The sequence below is a fragment of the Pezoporus wallicus genome, unplaced genomic scaffold, assembly GCF_028554395.1.
Source record: "Pezoporus wallicus isolate ANWC-B61680 ecotype Strahan unplaced genomic scaffold, APGP_CSIRO_Pwel_v1 contig_13458, whole genome shotgun sequence".
Taxonomy (NCBI): domain Eukaryota; kingdom Metazoa; phylum Chordata; class Aves; order Psittaciformes; family Psittacidae; genus Pezoporus; species Pezoporus wallicus.
In genome coordinates this window covers 1298470-1316520 of record NW_026635549.1, presented here as the reverse complement: position 1 = coordinate 1316520, position 18051 = coordinate 1298470, and the positions used below count along the sequence as shown (strand labels likewise).

The window sequence follows — 18051 nt, the reverse complement described above, 5'->3', positions numbered from 1 at the left end:
TTTGCTGCTTTGAACATTCCGATCAGGACATGTGATATAAAAGCAGATGATTTAAATTGCTTCTTTCTTTGGTCTGTTAACTGAGATTTGGGAAGGAAAGCTTTGCAGCAAGCTTTGAGCAGGTGTTTTTGTTGCCTCTCTATTGCCAGTGGAGGGAACTTTAATGGTAAAATCTTGAGGGTGGTTGGTTTGGGGTTGTCCAGCTTCTATAGAAACTACAGGGAGGGGAAAAGTATTCCCCAGCGTAACTCACTCAATGAAATCATTTTGTTGTTCATTAGCAGTGTGTTTCTCTTGACTTTGCTTTATTTTCCCCCCTTTTGTTGGGCTACATCTTTTGTCACATATAAGCTCTTAAATGAGAGCTGCAGTTTTCACTGAGACCTGTTAAGCTCTGTTTAGTCAGCTAAATCAGGAAGCAATCATCTGACAGGGCACTGCTCTAAGTATTTCCTTAGAGATCAACAGAAATGTAAGATACAAAGGTTTTCCACACAGAATAGGAAATATTACATAGCTGAGTTGTAGCATTATGTGTGTAAAGTTAATTCATAGTAAGAATCTAGGCTGATGCCTAATGTGTGAGGAGTTTTCTTCTGACCGGTGAGCATCTTGCTATTTATAAGGAAGTCTATAGCACTCTCTTTTAATAAATAATGTTTAGAAAATCATATATTTGGACTTCTGTTTTTTATGTGCCAGAAAATGCATCACTTGCAGTAAGTTTATGCACTGGGCTTTTGATACTCCCAATATTAAAATGAATTCAAGTTACTTGGTCATTTTTGCATAGTTATGATGTTGGAAGATCATAATTTAATAACCATACTATTTCAGGATATGGCTTAAACCTCTTTGGTGAAGAAGTTTCCCAGATTTTTCCCTTTATCAGGTTAAAATCACAGTTTTGCTACTTTATATGAAAAGCAGTTAAAAGTGGAGTTCTGTTTTTAACCAATGTACTGCAGGGGCAAAAGGATCTTTAATAGATGCTGTTTCACCATTAGAATGTATTGACAAGTACAGCTTCTTTTGTACAACAAACCAGCAAGAACTCTTGTCAAAAGAAGGCTTATTTGCACAAAATGATGTTTCTGGGTCTTTTTTATTTAACCAGGTATTCACTGGATAGCCGTTTACTGAAGGTGAAGCTGTAGAGGATGCTATCTGCCAAGACACATGTCCTGCATGCATTTGAATACTTGTACAATTACACTGAATTTATTATCCTATAGAATTCCAGTTTGCTGAGGACACCAGAACACCTAAAGTGCTGCAGGCATTCCACAGCCTGGGAAGCTCCATAGTAGATGATGTGTTTTGGCATAAGTGCTTTCAAGAAACTGGAAAACCTTTAATGTAGAGAAGGTCATGTTGTATGGAGGTGGGTATCATCAGTGCTGCGTCTTCATCTGTAGTTGCAGCACTGATGGCAGTAAGTACAGAGGTGTATCTCCTTTAGCTCAGCGTTCATGTTCTATTCTTGCTTTGAATTAGATTCTGTTGAGAAGGAAATCTAATTTCCGAAGTCTTATTTTAAAATGGGACAAAATAACATAATCCAAACAACTCTGCTAGGGTGAGTAAGACTTTTGAGAGTGAAATGAGGCAAGTATTGAAGTAGGAAAACTTCGTATCAGATGGCTTTGGTTGCTTCTTGGCTTTGGTTGCTTCTTAGCTTTGGTTTCGTCTGTGAAACTGTCTAATTACAGATGCAGCTCTGTCATTTGAAGAGGGGAAAAAATGTGGATTGTATGTGATTAGTTCTAAAATTATGAAGATCAGGAGAATTTTGGGCTTGAAAATCCGCTGGGGGAGGTGTGGTAAGAGGTCAGGCTGGCGTTAACACTCAGTGGTAGTTTCAGTTTCGCTTTGCTGTGGAGTGATGGTGCTTTACTACTACAAAATTGCTTTCTGATGCATCTTTTAGAAGAAAGTGATATGGAAGCTAAACATTTAAGAAACACATAGATTACCTTGAGTGAATACTTTGTGTATTTACACGATATATATATTTAGGTTTAGAAATGTGCTGGAGGTATTTATTGACAAAATGTGCTATGCCTGAAGTCAGGTGTATTTTCTCTATTAAACCTTAATGCAGCATTAAGGAAGTCACAGATGATGGAAGGTAGCATAAGTACTTTGAGTATACTTTTCAACAGGTTTGACCTGAATCCCATATGGACCAGGTGAGTTTTGGGTCTGGAAGCTTTGAAAACCAGCCCTTTAGCTTTATCACAAATAGGGGTATCACCAACTATGGGACTTACTCCTACAAGCTGAGGTCAGGAGTTCTTTGTAGGATTGAGGGAGGGTTCGATACTGAAGTGAACCCTACTTAAAGGCCCACCTTGTAAAAACTAGAAGTTGTCTTGCTGCAGGATAACTGTAGAGCTGTGCTCATTGGGGATTTCTTGTTCTGCAGTGTCTGCTGTTGACAAAATGGTTTCTCTGTTCCACTAGGCTACAATGCTACTACTGTACCACTGCTAGCAAGCTGCCAGGTATGGGTATTTGTTGGTACTTTGAGTTTAGGAGGTATTTCAGAGCAATCTGCAGGGAGTGGCTACGTACTATCAGCACTTCAGCAGCAGCTTGTACATGTGCTTTACAAGTCTTGTTTCTAACACACATCCATTAGCACAACTTTTTATTGTACAAAGGTGTAATCACTGTGGGGTATTTACAGACTATGTTCCTTTGAAGCAGAAGGAGAGGTCTGAAAGTGCATACTATAACCAAAAATTTACAGTATGCAGAGGCAGATGGCTTGGGCACTATTCTTGTCAGAGAGAAAGATAGATAACAGCATGATAATGTATTCCATGTGTATGTGGTGGTGAAAAAACCTGAGGGTTGATATCTTTGGCATCGCATACTGATGTATCTTGGCTATCTATAAATCATGTTGCGTGCCTTCTCTATGCACCTTCAGGTAAAAACATAGGATAAACTCACATGTATACAGACTGTTAGCTTAAAATAGCTTCATGTTTGCAGTAGGAGATGAAAGTAGTCTAAAAGTTATACAGTGTTCAAAGTAATTAGACTTCTTCAAAACAGAAGTGTTCCATCTAATGCAATTCATTGTGCTTCCAGCCATCCGCTGTATAGGACTATCCGCACTATAAATATTATACTGCATATTTATCATAATATTTAATGTATTGAATTGATATTATACTCTCATATATTGAACTGAAATATAATGATTCAGGTGGCTGCCACTCAAAATCAAAACTTGCTTGGCTGCCTGCCCTAAGGTATTCTCAAACTGTGTTGCTTATACAGACCCCTTAAAGTATGTACCTGCTTTCTAGCTACTCATTACCTAAAGAAGTGGATGCATCCTCAAGTGTTTGCAGTTATGTGCTCTGAAAATGCTGACTTAATGTTGAACAAATAGCTGTGTCTAATTTCACCCATGAAACATTAAAACTAGCATATGATCAGTGAAAAAGAATACATGTTTCTCCCTGATTTAAACAGGCCAATGGGTTAAATATTCAGCTTGAATGTACTACTTATGCAAGAATTGCCAATACAGGCATTTTCTTGTCTTTGCAGTCAAGAATCACCTTTAGAATATGATTCACAGGCTCATTATTAAGCATGTTTGTAAAGATAGGATCAAGGCTCTAAGTTTACAGAGACTTCTCAGTGGGAATAATGTGCTAGTGTATGTGTGGGAGCAAATACTTATTTTGGCCTAGATTTTGTGATAAAATGCTTTCAAAGTTACTGTAGGAATTCAGTGTAGAGCAAAGTGTTCAGTGGTTTCAGCATGTCTTGTGTATTTCTCAGCCTTAGGGTGCTAAAGCAGTAGTCTTGTTCAGGGGAAGAACTCAAGGTCTGGTCTTAAGAGTAATGCAGCATTGATAAAACTTGGAACTTTGCAAGGATGATGCTTTAGCAGAAGATAAATACTTGGGTATCCGAAAAGCTGTCCTAAGGAGTATTACTTTAAAGGGGGAGGAAAATCATGCCTCTATAAGTAATCCTAAACATTCATCTGTTACGTGAAATTTGGGACCGGTCTTGTTCAACATCTTTGTCACTGACATAGACAGTGGGATTGAGTGCGCCCTCAGCAAGTTTGCCGATGACACCAAGCTGTGTGGTTCGGTTGATACCCTGGAGGGAAGGAATGCCATCCAGAGGGACCTTGACACACTTGTGAGGTGGGCTGATGCCAACCTCATGCAGTTTAACCATGGCAAGTGCAAGGTCCTACACCTGGGTCGGAGCAATCCCAGGCACAGCTACAGGTTGGGCAGAGAAGAGATTCAGAGCAGCCCTGCGGAGAAGGACTTGGGGGTGTTGGTCAATGAGAAAATGAACATGAGCCGGCTTCAGTGTGCGCTCGCAGCCCAGAAAGCCAACCATATCCTGGGCTGCATCAAAAGGAGCGTGACCAGCAGGTCGAAGGAGGTGATCCTGCCCCTCTACTCTGCTCTTGTGAGACCTCACCTGGAGCATTGTGTGCAGTTCTGGTGTCCTCAACATAAAAAGGACATGGAACTGTTGGAACAAGTCCAGAGGAGGCCACGAGGATGATCAGGGGACTGGAGCACCTCCTGTATGAAGACAGGCTGAGGAAGTTGGGGCTGTTCAGCCTGGAGAAGAGAAGGCTGCGTGGAGACCTCATAGCAGCCTTCCAGTATCTGAAGGGGGCCTATAGGGATGCTGGGGAGGGACTCTTCATTAGCGACTGTAGTGATAGGACAAGGGGTAAGGGGTTAAAACTTAAACAGGGGAAGTTTAGATTGAGTATAAGAATGAAATTCTTTCCTGTTAGGGTGTTGAGGCACTGGAATGGTTTTCCCAGGGAGGTTGTGAATGCTCCATCCCTGGCAGTGTTCAAGACCAGGTTGGACAGAGCCTTGGGTGATGCGATTTAGCGTAAGGTGTCCCTGCCCACAGTAGGGGGGTTGGAACTGGATGATCTTAAGGTCCTTTCCAACCCTAACTATTCTATGATTCTATGAAATAGAGGCAATTAGAAGTTCACAACCTTCTTGAAAATCACCCTGTATACATCATGTGCAGGAAGGAACGTTTGACAACAGCATTTGGCAGAAAAAGCTTTATCTGGCTCACTCGTGCTGATAGGTTTCCCCTTAATGTAGATGTGTTAAATTTGGTACGCATGTCTAAGTTAAATAAGTTTTGCATGTTGGAGATTGGAATTTTTGAGAGTTCTTTGAGTCTACCATGTTATATGGGATTCATATTAGAGCAATGTGACCGCTTTGATGTATGGAAGGATTCAAAGTCAGGCTTTCACATCCTCAGCCAAGACAGTTCTAGGAGCCATGGATTATTTGGTGTGTTCTGATCTTAGAGACACCTTTAGAACATTAGTTTGGAATTGCTGCTCGCGTTTTGTGCCCAGTATAACTGTGGATTCCTTTTCTTTGGACTTTTTAGCTTGTATTCATTGAGCATGACTTTGCCATACGTAAACAACATCACTCTATGTGTGCTTAAAATCTATCTCCATGTGTTGAATTTGTAAGAAAAATGTGTATTTTTGTACTGAAAAGAGCTTACAACTCTTTAAAGTGGCATAATAAGAAAGCTTTATGAAAAACACTCAATATCGGTAAAAATCTCTAATTTAGACATAGTTCACTGTGTCAAAACAGTTCTGCAGGGAGATGTGGAATCATGGATGATTCTTCATCTAAAGAATGTTTTGCCAGCATGCCACATCCATTCCAGAGATCAATAACCTTTAACTTCATATCATTAAGTTAAAAACATGCTTGTCTAAAAGGGGGAAAAGTGATGCTGAAATGGCTTCAACATTAAAAAGCCTTCCTTCTCTAAGCTTCACAAGGTAACTGTGAACAGATATTTAGTACTGTTGTCCTTTACAAGAGGAAGGGAACGCTGCAGGAGGAAAGAGAGCACTATGCTAAGGAATATTTACTTACATTAGTTGAATTCGAGTTGGCAGGACCTGGTAAACACCTGAAATGAAACTTGTGATTCTAGCTGAAATAATCTCCTGTTTCTGTTGACTATCTGATTTTGATGAATGCAGGTAACAAACATGTTTGTGGGAGTGTTTCCTGCATGATTCTTTAAGTAGTTCATGGGAGAACTGCTTCGACATAGGCTTTTTGCATCACTGTCATCAATTTGCAGGATACTTGAAGTGGAAAATATGTCTGGATCTGGATCTGGTTCTACTGGTGCTTTTGTGTTGTGTTGGAATACGCCATGTGTTAACAGAGAATAGCTTTGTGCTGGGAATGTTTGCAGCTGCTCTTGAGATCAACAGTCGAAGGCAAATTTATGCTGATAAATTGGAGTAGTACTTAATGCTCGCTAGGGCAAAGTTCTAAATGGGTAAAGAAGGTGTCAAAGTCGAGTAGAAAAGGATTATCTGAAAGTGCAGGAGCACTAGAAGAGGCTTTGGCTCATTTCATTGTCATTCTAAACCACCAATGTGAGGCCACAGGAAAGATGGCAATCCTTTTGTATGCTTATAGAAGAATGTATTCTGAGACAGACAGTTGTTTTCATTATATTTGGTGCTGGGGAGCTTCAGTATCCAGCCTAGGACACTATATTTAAAATAGTGAAACTGTAGAGAATCATAGAATCATAGAATGGTTAGGGTTGGAAAGGACCTTTAGATCGTCTAGTTCCGATCAGCTGAATTAAGATGACTGGAAAGTTAGGGAACTCTGGAAGAAAAATATTTATTAAGTAGAAAATAGTAGCTTTCCATTGTATTGATGGCTTTTGTGCAGATGGAGGATATTCTGTCTCCACTGAGAAGGACAAGAGGAAGTTCCTTTGTTTTAGTCTGCTGCAGAACATCAGGCTTTTGGGATATAGATCGAAGAAAGCTTGGAATTATGGAGATGTGGGGTAACCACTGAAGTCCAAAGTAAGCATCTTTGGAGAACAGCAGATGATCATAGTTGAATGGTTCAGTAATATGATAGCTCATTGTTGCTGAATGTGGGAGGACTTGTCCACTTCCCTTTTTCCTCTTGTTCTTCTTGCTCTTGCATGTCATCATCTCCTCTTCTGTAGTGGCTTTTGCCAGTTTTGGTCTTCTGTGAGCTATTTCTTTTATCTTGTAGGATAATGGAAAAACTGTGTGGGGTTGTGTCCCCTGTGAATCATCCCCTGCCATCCCACCCACCACCACTGAAGTTAGTGTCAGAAGGAAAGTGTAATTTAAGGCTCAGTCTTGCTACCCCATTGATGGCTCTCCTAGACTGTGTAACCAGCCCAACCTGTTCTTGTAAATTTGTGGTAGGTCTAAGAAAACTAACTTACATGATGTGTTAAGCTTAAATCAAGATCTAGGTGTATTAAACTGTTGTTTGAAGAGTAGCAATGTTGTTGCAAATAAAGGAATGAGTAAGCTTGTAGCAGTAGCCACAAAAGCCAGCTCCAGTAGCTCTAAGTTTGTTCAGTTGTGAGCTTGATAACCTTTTCCTTATATTAAAAGGGAGAGGAAGAGTCATAAAGCTGAACAAAACATGTTGTCACTGATATATGTTCCACGACTGGATGTCTTTGAGAACTCATTCCTCAGAAGGATCCAGGCTCTGACCTATAAGACTGCAGTAGCCGAGTGGAGTTTAGCACTGGTTGCTCTAAGATGGACCCATTTCTGAGATGGGATTAGAGTAGGTGACATCCAGAGTCTCTGCCCAACGTGAATTATTTTATAACTTGGTGACTCTAAGTTTGTATAATTTTATTTGCTGTGATGATCTCCAATTCAGGTTATTTGCTTAACTTGAGCTTAACAGAATACCAGGAACTTTAAAGTGTAACATTGATGATGCTTCCAGGATGAACAGAATGGCTTAAAACGGTCATTTTTTCCAAGGAAAAAAATTATCTGATGAGCATATAAGAGGAAGGATGGTGATGTTGCTATATTCAGTTTCTAAATTGCTCTAGCTTGTTTATATGGTACACTTAGGCTTGTGTAAATGTGCCTGTAGCTGTTTCTGGGTTAATGAGACAAGTGTAGTTGAAGTTGAGTATTGAATTTCCAATATGTGGCTGGAGCTGTTGAGACAGAATTTAGCACTATTTTCATGGTAGCCTTTAAAGTGTGATGGGGGGTACTCAGCAAGTTTAAAGGTAGGAAATTATTTGGGAGACAATGTTCCACTCTGTCTTGAGGAATGGATTCTGTACAGGTAGCTTAGCCAGACTGTCATTTCAGCAGGATTTCTAACTGTGGAGAGCTTGGAATAATTATTCTGAATATTGGATCAGAGTGGTCATTTGGCACCTACTGCTGTGTGGGAATTAAGATGAAAAATAAAACCAATAATACAAAACATCTTGTTTGTCAGTGTTACCTGTCTATTGGCTTGAGTTGTGCTTCCCTTATTTTTAACTTCTCTCGCTGTTTGATTTATTGATGCTTTATTTGCTGATGAGGTTTGGTAGACACTCCTGCTGTTAGTCAGCAAGTCTTCATTGAAGCAGTGGTCCAGCTAAACCCATTTTTACTGTTTTTCACAGAAAGTGTCTGTTAGTTTTTACAGGTCTAGTTCTAACCCCCTGCCATAGGCATTGACGCCTCACACTAGACCGTGTTGGCCAAGGCTCTGTCCAACCTGGCCTTGAACACTGCCAGGGATGGAGCATTTACCCCTTCTCTGGGCAACCTCTTCCAGTGCCTCATCACCTTCACTGTAACGAACTCCTTCCTTATATCTAACCTGAACTTCCCTTGATCAAGTTTAACACCATCACCTCTTGTCCTATCACTGCAGTTCCTGATGAAGAGTCCCTCTTCATCATCCTTGTAGCCCCCTTCAGATACTGGAAGCTGCTGTGAGGTCTCCATGCAGCTTCCCTTCTCCAGGCTGAACACCCCCAACTTTCTTAGCCTGTCATAAGAAGTAAAGGTTAGTCAAGGTGTTGCCAGAGATACCTGAGGCAGGAATGCTGAGTTCACAGGGTTACTGATAGATTTCTTTAAATTCTTAGTTTCGAAGAACTGCCATTACAAGTTGTAGTTTTAAGTAGGAGGAGAACATGAGTCGTATTTGAATTGGAAGAAAAAGACAAGATGCGACTTGATGAAATGAAAATGTAAAATGTTGGCTGTAGAACAAGTTATTCAACATTATATTAAACCTGCCTTCTGCGTTTTTTATTTCTGCTTATATAATATAAATCACATATCTTTTTAAACATGGAAAGCCCTGAACAGAGTGGGTCTTCTCAGATTTCTTTAACTCTTCCATGAATTGTTTCTTGAGTCAGTGTATGTAGCAACTAAGATGCCATTATATGCACAGGAAGAACTGGCAACTGGGATTTTTATTGCCAGTTATGAGCAATGCATGGTCCAGATTTCCTCATCCACCCTGTCTCGAAGAGACTTGGGTGAAGCCACCTCTAAGGCTGCTGTAGAAAACTTATGGTAAAGCAATTTGGTACAAATGGGGTTATTCAGAAGAGAAGCTGTGTGGAGACTTCAGAGCAGCCTGCCACTATCTGAAGGAGGCCTACAAGGATGCTGCAGAGGGACTCCTTATCAGGGACTGTAGGGATAGGACAAGCGGTGATGGGGTTTAACTGAAACAGTGGGGGAAGTTCAGGTTAGATATAAGGAAGAAGTTCTTTACCGTGAGGGTGGTGAGGCACTGGAACAGATTGCCCAAAGAAGTGGTAAATGCTCCATCACTGGCAGTGTTCAAGGACAGATTGGACAGAGCATTGGGCAACTTGGTCTGGTGTGAGGCGTCCCTGCCCATGGCATGGATGATCTTAAGGTCCTTTCTAACCCTAACTATTCCATCATTCCATGAAATTTAGGACAAATACAATTTTACCTGCACATTCAGGTATTTTCTGATAATTATGACAACATCTAAGTATTCACTGAGTTCTCAAATACATGCTGCTTATAGAATATTCTACCGGGACATTAAATTTTACTTAGTGGCTCAGACTGAAATGTAGCATCACTCAGTTTCTAGCTCTGTCACTTCAGGATGCCATTTGGGGTTTCTTTGTTTTGGCAGAGGTTTCATTTTCAGTGTACCAAATGTATCTCTTTGAGGGAGAAATCAAACTTAAATTAAATAAAACCTGCCTGTTCAGAGCTACTTTGAGTATTGCTTTTCAACAGATGGTTTGGTTCTCTAATGAAAATTACTTATTTACGTTCAGGACCTTCCTAATCTTATTTCCCACATTTAAATAAGGACATCACCTATGGAAGAGGTGGGGAAGTTTGAAATTTGCCATATGCTTACTTGAAGCTGTCTGGGTTTAAAATGGCAGTTGGAATGTGGAGAATCAGATTTGAATGTATCAAGGTTCAGAAATGGTAATGTATCGAAGTAGATTTTAATAACACACTTTACAGACAACCTCTGTTTTGTTCTTATTTCAGTATTCCTGATTTCCTGGGGTTTTTATGTGTCAAAAAGCCTTTTTGTGGCAGAGTTAAATCCTGTAGTGTTTAAGTATTGAAGAACAGTGCATGTTAAAGGTTCTATAAATGTTTCCAGGGGGGTTTGCAAGAGTTCATACATCTTTCAAACAAAAGGAGTATATATTTGTGAACGCATTTCAGGTCCGGGGTTGGGTTTTTTGGCATATGCGTGGGTTTTGTTTTTGTTTTTGTAACTGGGTAAAATTAGAATAAACTTCCATAATCAGCTTGTCAAGGTGGATGGAAAAAATAACCTGCATAATCCAAAATACTTGTCAGCAGCAGCCAGTTGAAAAACCTCTTTCCCTTGATGTGTTTCTCTTGGACATTTGGGAACAAGGAGCTATTTTGACTTGCCTTCTGTTCAAGGAAGGCAGATGATCTGGAAATCTGAACAAAAGGATACAACTAGGAAATCATATCTAATATACAGAGGTTGGGTAATTCTGATCCTTTATGTCACATTTCATACAAACCACTTGTTTTAAAGGAACTTTTAGTTCAATAAACGACAGACTAAGAACTGCTCATGGAAGACTTTACTGCTATGTGCCTGAATTCAGTTTCTACTTCGTTTGAGATTTGCTGACAAATGTTACATGAATATAACTGCAGTGACTGTTTTTCCCTCAATAACACCTTTTTTTTTTCCGTATTGCATAACACTTTCCATGTCCTTCTGGAAAGCAAAGATGTGCCCTGCCACAGCCTATCACAGGACTGTTTAATATCAATATGGGCACATAGATCATTAGCTCTTTTAGGGAGGAGGTCAGGGGAATGTTAATCCTAAACCTGTAGCAACTGTTAGAAATAGTAAATGAAATTTCACACCACCAATACTTGCTGTAAATGGATTCCTAACAAAATCAAAGGAAGGCATTTTTTAGAATCATAGAATAGTTAGGGTTGGAAAGGACCTTAAGATCATCCAATTCCAACCCACCTGCCATGCGCAGGGACACCTTACATTAAACCATGTCACCCAAGGCTCTGTCCAACCTGGTCTTGAACACTGCCAGGGATGAAGCATTCACAACCTCCCTGGGCAACCCATTCCAGTGCCTCACCACCCTAACAGGAAAGAATTTCCTCCTTATATCCAATCTAAACTTCCCCTGTTTAAGTTTTAACCCGTTACCCCTTGTCCTGTCACTACAGTCCCTAATGAAGAGTCCCTCTCCAGCATCCCTATAGGCCCCCTTCAGATACTGGAAGGCTGCTATGAGGCCTTCTCCAGGCTGAACAGCCCCAACTTCCTCAGCCTGTCTTCATACAGGAGGTGCTCCAGTCCCCTGATCATCCTCGTGGCCTCCTCTGGACTTGTTCCAACAGTTCCATGTCCTTTTTATGTTGAGGACACCAGAACTGCACACAATGCTCCAGGTGAGGTGTCACAAGAGCAGAGTAGAGGGGCAGGATCACCTCCTTCAACCCGCTGGTCACGCTCCTTTTCATGCAGCCCAGGATACGGTTGGCTTTCTGGGCTGCAAGCACACACTGAAGCCGGCTCATGTTCATTTTCTCATCAACCAACACCCCGAAGTCCTTCTCCACAGGGCTGCTCTGAATCTCTTCTCTGCCCAACCTGTAGCTGTGCCTGGGATTGCTCCGACCCAGGTGTAGGACCTTGCACTTGCCATGGTTAAACTTCATGAGGTTGGCATCAGCCCACCTCACAAGCGTCACAAGGTCCCTCTGGATGGCATTCCTTCCCTCCAGGGTATCAACCGAACCACACAGCTTGGTGTCATCGGCAAACTTGCTGAGGGCACACTCAATCCCACTGTCCATGTCAGCGACAAAGATGTTGAACAAGACCGGTCCCAACACCGATCCCTGAGGGACACCACTCGTTACTGGTCTCCAGCCGGACATTGAGCCATTGACCACAACTCTTTGCGTGCGGCCATCCAGCCAGTTCTTTATCCACCGAGTGGTCCATCCATCAAATTGATGTCTCACCAATTTAGAGACAAGGATGTCGTGTGGGACAGTGTCAAGCGCTTTGCACAAGTCCAGGTAGATGACATCAACTGCTCTACCCCTGTCCATCAGTTCCATAGCCCCATCATAGGAGGCCACCCAATTGGTCAGGCAGGATTTCCCCTTAGTGAAGCCATGCTGGCTCTCACCAACCTGTGGCAGGTGGTTGGAACTGGATGAGCTTTAAGGTCCCTTCAAACCATTGTATGAGTTGAAATCTAGACAGCTGGAGAAGGGAATTGAACCTGTGTCTTAGCACAGTAGACACCTATATCTTTTTCTTTCAGCTTCTGGGTTAAGTGGAGACACTGAAGTTTTCCCCAATGTACATGGTTTTCAGAAGTGTAATGAAGCAAAAGTGTTTCAGGTTTGAATGCTGCATCTTGTGAAGAAACTGTACCCCTAAGGAGAAAGAAATAAGCTATCAATAGGTTTTTAAATCTTTAGCTCAAGCACTTTGCTACAATCATTTCTTCTGGCCTTAGGTGAAAGGGGAATTGATCATAAGCAAATGCACCCTCTTGAGTATGATTATTTTATGTGTAGACATTGTCCTATATTCCACCAATAGTCATTAGCCACAAGTGTTCCCTTGTGCAAGTGGAACGCCAGTCACCAGTGTATTACCTCTTGAGCTTGAAAGGTACTACATGTGCTAAATAGGTGATTGTGTTCTATTGAACTTCTCTATGTGGCCATAATTTCCTAAGTATAATTACCTATTTCAAAAAATGTTTTAGTTTTCCTTTTATATTTAAAAAAAGAAACTGCTTTGCTGTGTGGTTTGGCTTCAGTCATAAATTTACTGGGTAGGTGAACTTGACCTGATGCATGCTTGGCTTGTAGTTTGGATCCACTGATAAGTATTTAAATGCTAATAATGGTTTTTGACATTCATCCTCTTAAGAAAAAAGGGAAGTATTAAGGCAAGTGAGAGCTTCCTGACAACTTTGTTTGATAACTTTACTTCTCCTGGTAAACTGAACTTCTGACTGTATGTATTTTAGAGTAGATTTATTCTGACTGTATTTATTTTAGAGTAGATTTATTCTGACTGTTCTGGAACAGCAGGATATTAACAATTACTTGTGAGTTTCACGTGTGATTATATATGTATTTCTTTTATCACAATGTTTTCTTTGTCTGGGCATTGAGTTTATCTGAATTAAAGCTTCATGTGCTACCTGAAAAGTGTGTTGTCAGTTCAGAATGACCTTTAGTCTTTGTCAGTACCTTGTGGTAGAGTGGAGATACTTAACAGTGTCCAAAGGTAATGATACAAAGAAGTGAGCTATTTGCCCACTTTAGTAGGGTCGTACTTTCGTAGTGTTCATAATCAAAGAACCATTCCTATATAGGACTTGTTGGGCCTAGCTGTGTACATGTGTGTTTGTGGAAGATCACAGAATGAACTGGAGACTCCTCTTGGACCTGGAGCTAAGCTTGTGTATATTCTGATACATAAACTCAGGCTGTGACTATGTGGTTTGTTTGATTAATCATCCATAGTGTCTTTTGTATGTTGATTTTACATTGGCATGGGAGAACAAGCATTTGTTTCATGTGGTGATGGTATACATGGCTGTCTTTAATTGTGCCTTATACTTCTAGCATGAGTTTGTGAAGTTAAAATACACACTAAGGTGAATTTTGCCCCTTTTGAAGAGTTCAGTTGACCATTTCCATATTGACTCTTGCACTCAGTTGCAATTCTGCATCTGTGACACCAATTTCTGTGGCTGTGGGTGGACTTTCAGCCACAGGCTTGACTCCTGTGAGAAACTGTGTGGGGAGACACTGAGTTTTTACAACAGCAATATCTCTAGCAGGGATCAAAAGCAAACATGCCATCCAGGCAGAGGCTGGCTGCAGCGTGAAAACTGGCTCCTTTGAATAGGAGCAGTAGTAAAGTGATCTGCTCTTCTTTTTGAGCTCTGTAATACCTTTTAAAAAGGAATTAATTGGGCTAATTCTTACAATGCAAACTGCCCGAGTTTTTGGCAGGACTTGTGACTTAGTTTCTAGTTGTAGTTAGCCTGAATATCACATGTGAGTGGCTGCCCAGGATTGCAGTGCTTTTTTCTTAGTCATTTCCCAGTCAACTTCATGAAAACTGCAGCATCCACGTATGAGGGAAGATCAGAGTGCTGTTACTGTGAAGATACTTTGGGTTTGGGCCTGTGTTAGACCAAACTTAGCCAGTCTGGAAGACCTATCTATTGCCATGGTTTACCTTAACATTTTCCATCGGCACTGGGGTAATGAGCTCCTTCATTGCAGCTTCTACTTGGAGATGATTTTCCATAGATCCCTCCTTCTACCGTAGCTTCCCAACTTAGGAAGGCATTGTGTAGTCTAGAATAACTTCTATTCCCAAGTGATTTCCACCTAAGTATTTAAAACACCCTTATTTTGCAGCAGTTGATCCTGGACAAGCTCAACTGCTGAGTCTTGCAGCAGAACAGTCCTATGGTTCTAGCTGTTTTAGCAAACATGAATATGGATTCAGTGAGTAAGCAAGTGCTCGTTTTAAAATAGCTGCAGTAAAAGGGTGGTAGAAAATTGAAGTGGTCAGTTTGGGGTGTCTGTACTGCTTATATTTGTTTTTCTTAGCTGTGCTGTTCTAGTAAGTAACTTGTGATGTGGCATACGCAAGTTCAGCATAAACTTAAGTAGTGCTTGACCAGCCACTGTCGCAGCAAGATGGCAGTTTTCATGTTCCACTGAACTGACTTTTGACAAAGGCACACAGGGACAAGACAAGGGGGAATGGATTTGAACTGACAGAGGGAGGATTGAGATGAGCTCTTAGGCAGAAGCTCTTCCCTGTGAGGGTGCTGAGGCGCTGGCACAGGGTGCCCAGAGAAGCTGTGGCTGCCCCATCCCTGGCAGAGTCTGCCCTCTCTCTGCCTTTAGTCTTATGCTCTGCCAATGGAATAAACCCACCTCTTTCAGCCACTTGTGCCTCGTCTGTTCTGTGCTTATGGCCGTTCTCTGATCTGTCTCTGCCTCCATGGGTATGACTCTGCATTACTGGCTGTCTGAGCTTCCCTTATACAACCTTCCCAGACAGCTGCAAGCTTAACTTACAGTTCTCAGCAGTGAACTGCTGCCTTTGAAACAAAGATCAATGTTTATTATTTAGTATCTGTATGCACTGTATCTTATGCTGTGGAAGCTTTAGCAGCTTTGGGATAGTTTCTGCTTCCCAGGAGAGTGACCTTCCTTTCTGTAGTATTGATGGGGGTTAGTGTTCAATCCTAATTCAATTGCTCCTTCTCTCCTATGAAAAGAAGATCAAAGATGAAACAGTCATCACACTTAATTCACCAAAGGTTCTGCTTTATTGTTTGCTTGCTTTTTCTTTGCTTCTTTTCTGATCTTTTCTAAGGTTAAAGCTGTTCCCCTCAGTGCTGTGCCCTTTGGTTATATACCTGCCTGTGGTATATATAGCTCACACCATAGCCGGTAACTAGCAGTCTTGAGATTTGTTGCTTTGGGCACTTGGGTTTCAAAACACGTAGCTACTATTTTCATAGGTGGGTGTGAGACGAGTTGTGTAAAGTGTAGGATGTGAAAATAATGATATATTCATTCCTTTCCCTTAATGAAGGGTGTCTGTGGGAATAGGATAAATAAGCAGGAACGCTGAATATGACAGTATTCCCGAACAGGCAGTGTGGGCTGCAGGGTGCTGTCTGCTGGGTTTGTGCTATGGTTAGCACAAAAATTGCTGATGTAATTTGGGTTTAACTGTGCAAATATTTCTTTACCTAATTAACATCACTCATGCAAATACACCCAAAGAACCTTTAGGTAGATGTAACACTTCTGAAATGTGTATGATGTAGGCATTTTTGGCTGTTAAGATATAGCAGGTTATTAAGTATCTGTGATACTCAACCTGTGTTTTTGCAGAGAAAGAAACTTCATGTTTTTGCTAAACTTAGTTTGTAGTAACTGTGGCATCACTCCCTTCCAGTCAGGGCCATGCTTGCCTGTGTACTTCAGTTCTTGCCTATGTTCTCTCCCAACTGGCTATTAGTTCTCCTTCCTAGCATGCCTGCCCTCTCTCCCCCTGCCCCCCAAGGTCATTCATATGCTTTTCACATAAGCACTCATCACTCCTGTGAGGGATGATTTTCTGCTGGGTTACAGAGCCTGTTTTCTTTTACGCACTGCAACACATACCAAAACATCATTTGCAAGTCCAGTGGTGTTTCAGAAGGCATTTATTCCAGCACCAAATATCATCCAGAATGGAGATTTTTAACTGATTTTAGATAGTGGATTTTTAAAGGGCACCTCTGACACTGTTGACTTGTTGGCAAATGTTGCATTTAATAGAAGTTCTCACTTTCTAATATGCTCTTGCACCTCTTATGCCCACATGTATGACTTGCCATCCCATGATGCATATACCTTTGTACTGAATGTGTGTTCCTGGTGGATAGCCTTGCACAAAACTGCTTGTGTTGTTACTTAGGTGGGAGGACCTGAAGATCAGGATGCTGCAGGGCTTGGTTTTAATGATCCAGTTCAGAGCAGATCTCTTGCTGAGTAATATCCTTGCATTGTCTTAACAGCCCCAAATCATCATCCAATAATAGATAACCCTGACTTAAAAATGAGGTCATGAATGCCTGTAGTCATCACGGTTTTACTTGTAGATAAAGGAACATCTAATCTCGCCATCTCATTGCATTTTGAATGTAGAGATCATTTCCTGCTTTGCTTCCTTTAATACTGTAACTTGTAAGCAGCAGCCCTTTCAGTCCTGACCATGGTAGTTCTGAGTTTGTGGTAGCCACACTTCCCTGCTTCTCAGGCTGAAGGAGGATCCCGTCTTTCACAAGTCCTCTGTGATGAGTGGTTGTTCGTTCAGATATAAAACTGTATGAGTGGTTGTTCGTTCAGATATAAAACTGTCTTCAAAGGTTAAAGATTAAATGGATGTTTCTACTTAGTCTTAGTAACTTGAATAAGCCCTGTGCCATAGACAGGCACAGGGATTAGTCATGTCTTGATCTTTACTGAGCTGTGACCTTTGGCAGTTTGAGTGAAAATTACTGTTTTATTTTTGGGGTGGTAACAGTAGTAAAATGTCATCAGTATTGTGTTGCTTTAAGTTAAGCTTTGTATTAAATGCTGGCAAGCTGTGTTACATCACATCCAGATGTTAATGTAGTTGTTTGTGTTGTATTTGTCACTGCAGCATTGTGATCCTAAGTCATAGCTTCCTTCAGTAGCATTTGGCAATTAGTTACTGCATTATTATATATTATTACATTAGTTGTATTGTAAGTTTGGCTAACTGTGATTATACAGTTGTGACAGTAGTAAAGCTAGAATAAAGGCGGGCACGGTAACTTTTTAACAGCTGTTAGAAGAGTCACTGGATCTTGTCTACTGGAATTCCAGGTTGGACAGGAATTGGCTAGCTTTGTTTTAGCTAATCTTTTCAGTTAATACCCCACTTCATAACTAAATTCATCTGCCAAGCTTCTGGCGTTGTAGCTAGAGGCTTCTTTTTTCACTTAGCATTTCCTCTGCCCTTTTAAAGGTGTTGATAGCATTGTATCAAGACTAAGCAATATTTGAATCTTCTATTACTCACA

At 41.0% G+C, this 18051-nt stretch overlaps 1 protein-coding gene across 10 annotated transcripts in view; it reads left to right on the top strand.

Annotated features, from left to right (window-relative positions):
* The window catches only part of PICALM (phosphatidylinositol binding clathrin assembly protein), a 74767-nt gene that overhangs the window by 12498 nt on the left and 44218 nt on the right, over window positions 1-18051 (top strand). The gene's annotated exons all lie outside the window — the stretch shown is intronic.